The following is an 8,983-nucleotide window of genomic DNA, read 5'->3' as shown; positions in this document are numbered from 1 at the left end:
CAAACAAAAAAAAACACAAAAAAAACACGGTACTTTTAGGTCACAATTGTACTCATTCTTTGTATATTTTGCTTCCTCCATGTTTATATGTGCTGAGATACTTGGCTTCAGTACAAAGGAAGATCTGTGTGGTTCACACATTCTTTTTTGCTCAGGTTCATTGAAGTATAATTTATTAATAGTATAAATTTAAACATGTATAGATTTGAGTAGCCACCACCAGCACAGGCAGGATAGGAAACAGTTTCATTGCTTTCCCAAATCATGTTTCCATTTTCATCACTATTTCACTTCATCCCACAGCCCCTGCCAACTACAATCTTGTTTTGTGATCTTGTGGATTTGCTCTTCCAGAATGTCACAGAAATAAAAATGATTTTATCTTATACATTTTTTTTTGTGTTTGCATGTGTATCTTGTGCAGTGTTGTTGAGTTGTAGTCCTCTGTATGGATGTCATAGTTTATCCACTTAACATTGAAGGACATTTTTATTTTCACTTTTTTTGCCATCTTAGTTTGTGACCAATTGGCAGAGTGTATTTGATCAATCTGTTAACAGCTTATACCTCTCTGCCATCTGAGCCACATCTCCAACCCCAACCATTTATATTTCTCCATTTATTTATATCTTGACAATATTTTTGTGTATAATTTGTTCATTTATCTTGTTAGGTTTTTCCTAATTTGTTCATATTTTATGTTCTAATAAATGAAATTATTCTTGTATTTTGCTTTCTAGTTACTCATAGATAGTATATAGAAGCTTTTGTACATTTATAATGGCTATGAACTAGCTATCATTTTAAGGTGTATTAGAATTGTCTGTTTATAATTACCATGCTGTATGCAAATAAAGGCAGTTTTACTTTATCCATTCCAATTTGTGTGCTTCTAGTTTTTTCCTTGCATATAAGAAGCCTTCACAGCCTGGTGCTGGGGGCTCACATGTGTAATCCTAGCTACTCAGAAGGCTGAAATCTGAGAATCATGGTTTGAAGCCACTTTGGGCAGAAAAGTGTCCTTGAGACTCTTGCCTCCAATTAACCACTCAAAAACTTGAAGTGGAGCTGTGCCTCAAAGTGATAGAGTACTATCTTTGAGCAAAAGTTCTCAGGGACAGTGCACAGGCCCTGAGTTCAAGCCCCATGAAAAAAATGAAACCTTGAGTGTTCTCCTAGGGAAGCATCCTATCTTTTCTTGATGAATAGCTATGATGTTAGCTTTAGATTTTTTATAAGTACCTTTTTTTTTTTTTCAAACTGAGGAAATATCCTTATAATTGTAGTGAAATTTTCATCATGAATAGAAGCTGAATTTTGTCACATACTTTTCCTCTTTACTGATATGGTCAAATGGATTTTTTTTTCTCTTTTTCCTGTTAATGTGTGAACTATGTAAACTGAACTTGAAAAGTTAATTTAGGGGCTGGGAATGTGGCTTAGTGGTAGAGTGCTTGCCTAGCATGCATGAAGCCCTGGGTTTGGTTCCTCAGCACCACATAAACAAAAAAAGCTGGAAGTGGGCGCTGTGGCCCAAGAGGTAGAGTGCTACTAGCCTTGAGCAAAAAGAAGGCCAGGAACTGTGTTCATGCCCTGAGTCCAAGCCCTAAGACTGGCAAATAAATAAATACATAAAAATAAAAAGTTAATTTAATTTTTTTAGTTTACTTGATTAATAACTTTTGACAAATATAAAAGGTATATTTGTGAGTTTATTAATTTATAACTTACTGGCCTGATAATCTCTTTGTTTGGTTTTGGCATCAGGGTACTACTACTCTCATGGAATGAGTTGGAGAATGTGTCTCCTGCTCTAAATATTTAGACAATTTGGTGATTTGTATTTAAGTGTTTAATCAAATTTACTAGTGAAGCCATTGGGATGTAGGATATTCTTCTAGAAGATTTTAGATGTTGTGGTAGCTTTAGACTTTAGACTTATGTTAAAATACTTCTTGTTGATAACACATAAAATTTTTTATTTATACTTGTATGTAATTTTAATTTTCAGAAAATTTGTCCACTTAAAAATTATAATTGAATGTTTCCCATGTTTTCTCCACATACATACTTAGATACACGTATACATGCATATGTCATGCTTTGATCACATCCTTCCTCAGTTTTACTCTCTATCCCCTTTTGCCTATCCTCCTTCCCCTTAACAGTCTGTCTTCTATTTTCAGGTCTTATAAATCTTTTTATTTCAGTTTCCACATATGAGAAAAATATCGGAAACTTTTCTTTCTGTATCTGACATATTTTGCTTAGCATTATAATCTACAGTTCCATTCATTTTCTGGAAAATGACATGGTTTTATTCTTCATTATGACTGAATAAGACTTCATTTGTCTATATTGTCATGTTAAAAGTTAATTCATCTATTCATCACATAGGCTGATTCCATATCTTGACTCTTGCGACGAGTACTGCAATAAACATGCTGGGAAAGTGCCACTCCTGTATGCTGACTTCATTTTCTATACTACTAAGGAGTGGTATAGTTAGATCACGTAGTAGCTCTATTTGTAGTTTATTTATTTTTTTTTAGGAACTTCTACAGTTTCTACAATGGCTATATTTATATTCCCACTATCAGTGTATAGTATCCTTTTCCTACATCCTTGCCTGTATTTCTTTCTTTTGCATTTAATTTTTGCCTTTATTGAGAATAGGCATTTTGATGAGGATGAGATAGAATCTCAGTGTTTTGATTTGCATTTCTCTATGGCTAAAGATGTTGGACGTTTAAAAATATATTTATTGGCTATTCTTTCTTTGAGAAATACCTGTTCAGTTCATTTGCCCATTTATTGATGATATTACTTATTTTTCTTTTTGAGTTTTAAAAAATATAGTCTGGATATTAACCACTTGTTAGAAATATTCTCCCATTCTGTAGGTTGTTGCTTCATTCAATTCAAGAGCTGTGCAGAAGCTCTTTCGTTTTTTGTTTTTTTGTTTTTTGCCAGTCCTGGGCCTTGCACTCAGGGCCTGAGCACTGGTTCCTGGCTTCTTTTTGCTCAAAGCTAGCACTCTACCTCTTGAGCCACAGCACCACTTCTGGCCGTTTTCTATATATGTGGTGCTGGGGAATCAAAGCAAGGGCTTCATGTATACAAGGCAAGCACTCTTGCCGCTAGGCCATATTCTCAGCCCAAGTTCTTTCGTTTGATGCAATACCATTTACCAATTATTTTATTTCCTGAGCTATTAAAAGTCCGTTGCCTATGTGTGTTTATACTGGTTTCAGAGTTTCAGGTCTTATATTTGAATTTTTTAAAAATGGGGTAGAAGATAGTTTCAGTCTTTTCTATATGGTTATCCAGTTTCCCAGCACTATTTATTGAGGAGGGTTTTTAAACTTGTTTCTGATATGTGTCTTGTGTTTTGTTGAGAAACAGGTGTCTGTGGTTGCCTTGTTTATTTCTGAGTCTTCTATTTCCATTGGTTTGCATGTCTGTTTTCATGTCAATGCCCATACTTAAAAAATAATTGGTGCTTATGGTTCTGTAGACTATTTTGAAATTAAGTATTATGATGACTTCAGCATTGTTCTTTTTGTTCAGGATTTCTTTGGTTGTTTTTTTTCTAGTTCTGTGAAGAATGTTGTTGGTATTTTGATGAAGATTACATTGAATTTGTAGATCACTTTTGGTACTATGGCCATTTGAACAATGTTAACTATTCCAGTTTGCGAAAATGGGAGCTGTTTCCGTTTTTCATCTATCTTCTTCATTTTTACAATTTCCATTGCAGAAATCTTTCACCTTCTTGATTAAATTTAGCTCTAGATTATTATTATTATTATTATTATTATTATTATTATTATTTTATTTTTTGTCAGTCATAGGGCTTGAACTCTGGATCAGGGCACTGTCCCTGAGCTCTTCAGCTCAAGGCTAGCACTCTGTCACTTGAGCCACAGCTGCACTTCCTAGATTTTTTTTGCCCCAAATAATGCTGTAAATATGAAAATGGCCTTTGGCAGAAAAAAGTTTCCCTACTCTTGAGTGATTTGTCAGATTTTCTCAGAGGCTTGCATCTGTTAAGATGAGCATCAGCTTTTATCCTCATTTTTATTTATATGCTATATTTATTGATTTGTGCATTCTTGCATTCCTAGATAAATTTAACTTGATTGTGGTGTATTTATGTATTACTGAGTTTGATCTGCAAGTTTTTAAATGAGACTGTTTGCATGAGTGTTCACCAAAGATACTGGCTTCTAACTTTATTTATTGATTGATTGATTGCCAGTCTTGGGGCTTGGACTCAGGGCCTGAGCACTGTCCCTGGCTTCTTTTTGCTCAAGGCTAGCACTCTACCACTTGAGCCACAGCGCCACTTTCAGCTTTTTCTATATATGTGGTGCTGAGGAATTGAACCCAGGACTTCATGTATACAAGGTGAGCATTTTACTACTAGGCCATTTTCCCAGCCCCCTTACCAGGTCTTTTTTTTTTTTTTTTTTTTTTTTTTTTTGCCAGTCCTGGGCCTTGGACTCAGGGCCTGAGCACTGTCCCTGGCTTCTTCCCGCTCAAGGCTAGCACTCTGCCACTTGAGCCACAGCGCCGCTTCTGGCCGTTTTCTGCATATGTGGTGCTGGGGAATCGAACCTAGGGCCTCGTGTATCCGAGGCAGGCACTCTTGCCACTAGGCTATATCCCCAGCCCCCCTTACCAGGTCTTGATAGCAGGGTAATACTGGTTTTGTGAAATGAGTTTGTGTGCGCCCTCCCTCCCTCCCTTTTCTCTCTCTCTTTCTCCTTCTTAAAATATTTGAGTTCTTCTCTTTTATGGAATGGTTTGAGAAGTCTTGTTGTTACTTTTCCTTTAAAAGTCTGGTATGGCAGGTGTTGATGACTCATGCCTGGAAATCCTAGCTACTCGAGAATCAGAGAGGGCTGGGAATGTGGCCTAGTGGTAGAGTGCTCGCCTCGCGTACATAAAGCCCTGGGTTCGATTCCTCAGCACCACATATATAGAAAAGGCCAGAAGTGGCGCTGTGGCTCAAGTGGCAGAGTGCTAGCCTTGAGCAAAAAGAAGCCATGGACAGTGCTTAGGCCCTGAGTGCAAGTCCCAGGACTGGAAAAAAAAATTGGAGAACTGGAGGATTATGGTTCAAAGCCAGCCTGTGCAGAAAAGTGTGCAAAGGTCCATCTCCAAAATATCAAGCAGAAAAACCAGACTGGAGGTGAGGAAAGTTGAGCTTGAGCTCAAGGTCTTGAGTTCTAGCATGCTACCAACACACAGAAAAATGAAAAAATTTAGCTGTGAATCCATTAGGCTCTTGGCTGTGTCAGGACACCTTTTACTTTTGTTGGAATCTCATTGCTTGTATATTGATCTGTTTTTTTTTTTTTAACATCCTTATATCCTTTTGGTTCGATTTTGGTAGGTAATATTTGTCTCAAAATTTTATACATTTCTTCTATATTTTCCAATTTTGACATGTAATATTTCAAGATATTTCTTAATGGTCTCATGAATTCTATTGGTATCTGTTGGGATACCTTCTTTTTTAAAAAATACATTTTGTGCTGGGCACTGGTGGCTCACACCTGTAATCCTAGCTACTCAGGAGGCTGATATCTGAGGATCATGCCATCCAGGGCAGGAAATTCCATAAGACTTGTATCTCCAATTAACCACCATAAAACTGGAAGTGGTGCTGTGGCTCAAAGTAGTAGAAATCTAGCCTTGAGCTGAAGAGCTAAGGGGCAGCATCCAGGCCCAGAGCTCAAGTCCCACAACCAAACAAAAAAAAGTTAATAATGTTTGATTCTTTCCTTAGTCCTGTTTATCTCCTCTTCTTAGTGAACCTTATTTTTTCCTTCTCTTGTGTTTGTTTTTATTTTATTTCTTTCTGGTATAGGATTTTGTTCATGATCTTCTGTAATGCCGTTCTGTGGCCATGAATTTAATTATTTTATGTGCAACCTAGGAATATCTTTATTTCTCCTTCAATTCTGAAGGATAGCTTTATTGGATATAATAATTTAGGTTGTCAATTATTATTTCTTTTTTTCAAGGCTTGGCATACATATTTCCATGCACTTCTGACCTTTAGAGTTTGTGCTGGGAAAACTTCTGTTATTTTGATGGTTTTGCTTTCCTATATGTCTTGGTGCTTTTCTCTTTTTTAGTATTGCTTCTTTGTTTTGTACTCCTGGCAATTTAGCTGTCATATGTCATGGAGAAAGTCTTATATGCTTGTGTCTATTTGTGATTCTAAATTCCTGCTTTACCTGGATGTCCATATGTTCCCAAGACTTGGTTAGGTTTCTTTGCTGTTATTTCCACGAATAGAATCTCTATGCCTTAGCCTGTAGCTCTTTGCTCTTAGGTATTAGATGATGTACAGAGGGGTTACAGTTACATGCTTAAGGTAGTGAATACATATACATTTCTTGTCATATCTGTTATCCCCTTCCTCATTTTTCTCCCTTCTTCCCTTCCCCCTCCCTTCCTCCCGCCCCCTTGCTTTTCTTCATTATTATGATTATTTTTTGAATAATATTTACTTCTTTTTGCTCGAGGCTAGCACTCTACCTCTTGGGCCATAGTGCCACTTCCTGTTTTCTTTGTCTCTGTTTATGTGGTGCTGAGGAATTGAACCCAGGGCTTCAGGCATGCAAGGCAGGCATTCTACTACTAAGCCACATTCCCAGCCCTCTTCATTATTTTTTTAAAAAGTCGTATCCTTTATGTACATTGTCACTCTAGTCTACAATGCTTATGTCCTTTATGATTATTAACTATAAAACAATTCCTTCCAGATTGGGTGATAGATACATATCCATCTCTTTTCTTTTGCTTAGTGTAATCTGTTCCTGCTTTTAGGTATTTTGATTATGTTCATTTTTGGTTTCTTTCTGTTCGCCTATAGATTTTGTATGTTATGTCCATCCTTTCTTATTTTTGAAAATTACAGTCTAAATGTACTAATTCATCAGCCTTTTCATCAAGCCCTGATATTCTTTCTTCCACTTGTTTTAATCTATAATATGACATTTCAGTTCAGTTATTTAACTTACTGAGCTTTTTGTTTCCATTTTTTTTTGGTTCTCATTGATTTTTTTTTTCTTAAATACCTTGCATTATCTTCCTTATTTCATTCAGATGTTTGTATCCTCTTCAGATTCACTGATCACTTAAAAATCACTTTTGCTGGGTGCCGGTGGCTCATGTCTATAATCCTAGCTACTCAGGAGGCTGAGATCTGAAGATTGGATTTGAAGCCAGCCAGCCAGGGCAGAAAAGTCCCTGTAAGACTCTTTTATCTCCAGTAACAACCACTCAAAAACCCAAAGTGATGCTGTGGTCAAGTGGTAGAGCGCAAGCCTTGAGTCCAAAGAGGTTTAGGGACAGTGCCCAAGCCCTGAGTTTAAGCCCCACAACCAACCAAAAAAAATCATTTTATTGAAATATTCATTTTGTACTATCTGAGTTTTTGAAATGTTCTACAGATTGAACTTATTTTTCAGTGAGGTCTTGATTATTGAGGTGTTTCTCTAAGATGTGATCTGTTTTTTTGCTGCAGGCTGGTAGGTTGTAAAGGAATGTGAGGTCGGATTCTGCAGTTAAGCCTCTACACATGTAAAACCGTTAAGTCTAAATGAATTTTATTTTATTTGATATTATTTAAATTCTTATTTTCTTTTCTGAATAATGTTATATAGCTACTTTGGTACTGTTTAAAAATTGTTGCTTTTCTAAAAGAGGAATAACCTTTGACTCATACATAAAATTGAAATTATGTCAATACACTTCTACTTGAACTGAAAATATAGAACACATTAAAAACATAATTCTACTTTGGACATTACTAAGGAGACTTCAAGCTTGTTCTTTATTAAGATTGGAACGTTGGACATGTTCCTCTGATAGAGTGTTACTCTAGTTTATTTCCTTGTTATGGTGACTGGTGCAAGAATGCACATGTGACATAAATCCTATCAGATCTGGTCCTTGGACTGCTTTGCAGAACACCTTAGCAAGAAATTTTCTCCTTTTCCCACTGGGTCTTTAAGAGAATGGGACATAATTCTGGAGCTGGCAATTTTTCTCTTTCTCCATGAAGATAGATGCTACCATGATAATGGAGCCTATATTATTGAGGAAAACAGAGTCAAAACACATACACAGTCTTTTTTTTTTTTTTCCAGACCTGGGGCTTGAACTCAGGGCCTGAGCACTGTCCCTGGCTTCTTTTTGCTCAAGGCTAGCACTCTACCACTTGAGCCACAGCACCACTTCTGGCCATTTTCTATATATGTGGTGCTGGGGAATCGAACCCAGGGCTTCATGTATACGAGGCAAGCACTCTTGCCACTAGGCCATATTCCCAGCCCCACATACACAGTCTTGTAAATACCCTCTGATCCCATCAATCTGATCAGATTGACTTGAGTACACAAGATAATGTTACATTAAAAAAAGTTGTAGCAAGGATTTAGTTTAGTGTAACATGGTTAAAGCTGAGAGAAATGGAAAAGGGAGAAACATTTCCTATTTCTCATTCAGTAAATGGGAGTTTAAAACTCCTAACTCCTAATGCTACTTTAAAAAAAAAAGAGATTGTTTGAGGTTTTTTTTTTTTTTTTTTTTGTCTGTCTGAAGGCTAAAACAGGTATACATTGAATATATTTTGGAAACTTCAGCCAAAATACAATAAAGATTCAAAGAAAAGTGAAATACACATGTATGATTATTGCTGAGATAAATTATTACTGAGAAAAGTCTCAGTAATGATCTCTTCCTTCTACAGAATCTTCAGGTAGTAATTCAGTTCTGAGTCTCTGTTTTGTTTTGTTTTGTTTTTTGTTTTTTGTTTTTTTGGCCAGTCCTAGGCCGTGAACTCAGGGCCTGAGCACTGTCCCTGGCTTCTTTTTTGCTCAAGGCTAGCACTCTGTCACTTGAGCCACAGCGTCACTTCTGGCCATTTTCTGTATATGTGGTGCTGAGGAATAGAACCCAG

The 8,983-nt window shown here is 36.6% G+C and overlaps 1 protein-coding gene across 2 annotated transcripts in view; it reads left to right on the top strand.

The window, feature by feature from the left end:
* The window catches only part of Dis3l2 (DIS3 like 3'-5' exoribonuclease 2), a 312,571-nt gene that overhangs the window by 74,338 nt on the left and 229,250 nt on the right, over positions 1-8,983 (top strand). The window lies entirely within an intron of this gene.

Source organism: Perognathus longimembris, chromosome 4 (assembly GCF_023159225.1).
Source record: "Perognathus longimembris pacificus isolate PPM17 chromosome 4, ASM2315922v1, whole genome shotgun sequence".
NCBI lineage: Eukaryota > Metazoa > Chordata > Mammalia > Rodentia > Heteromyidae > Perognathus > Perognathus longimembris.
Note: the sequence above shows the minus strand (reverse complement) of the source record. Positions and strands in the feature narration are given on the sequence as shown.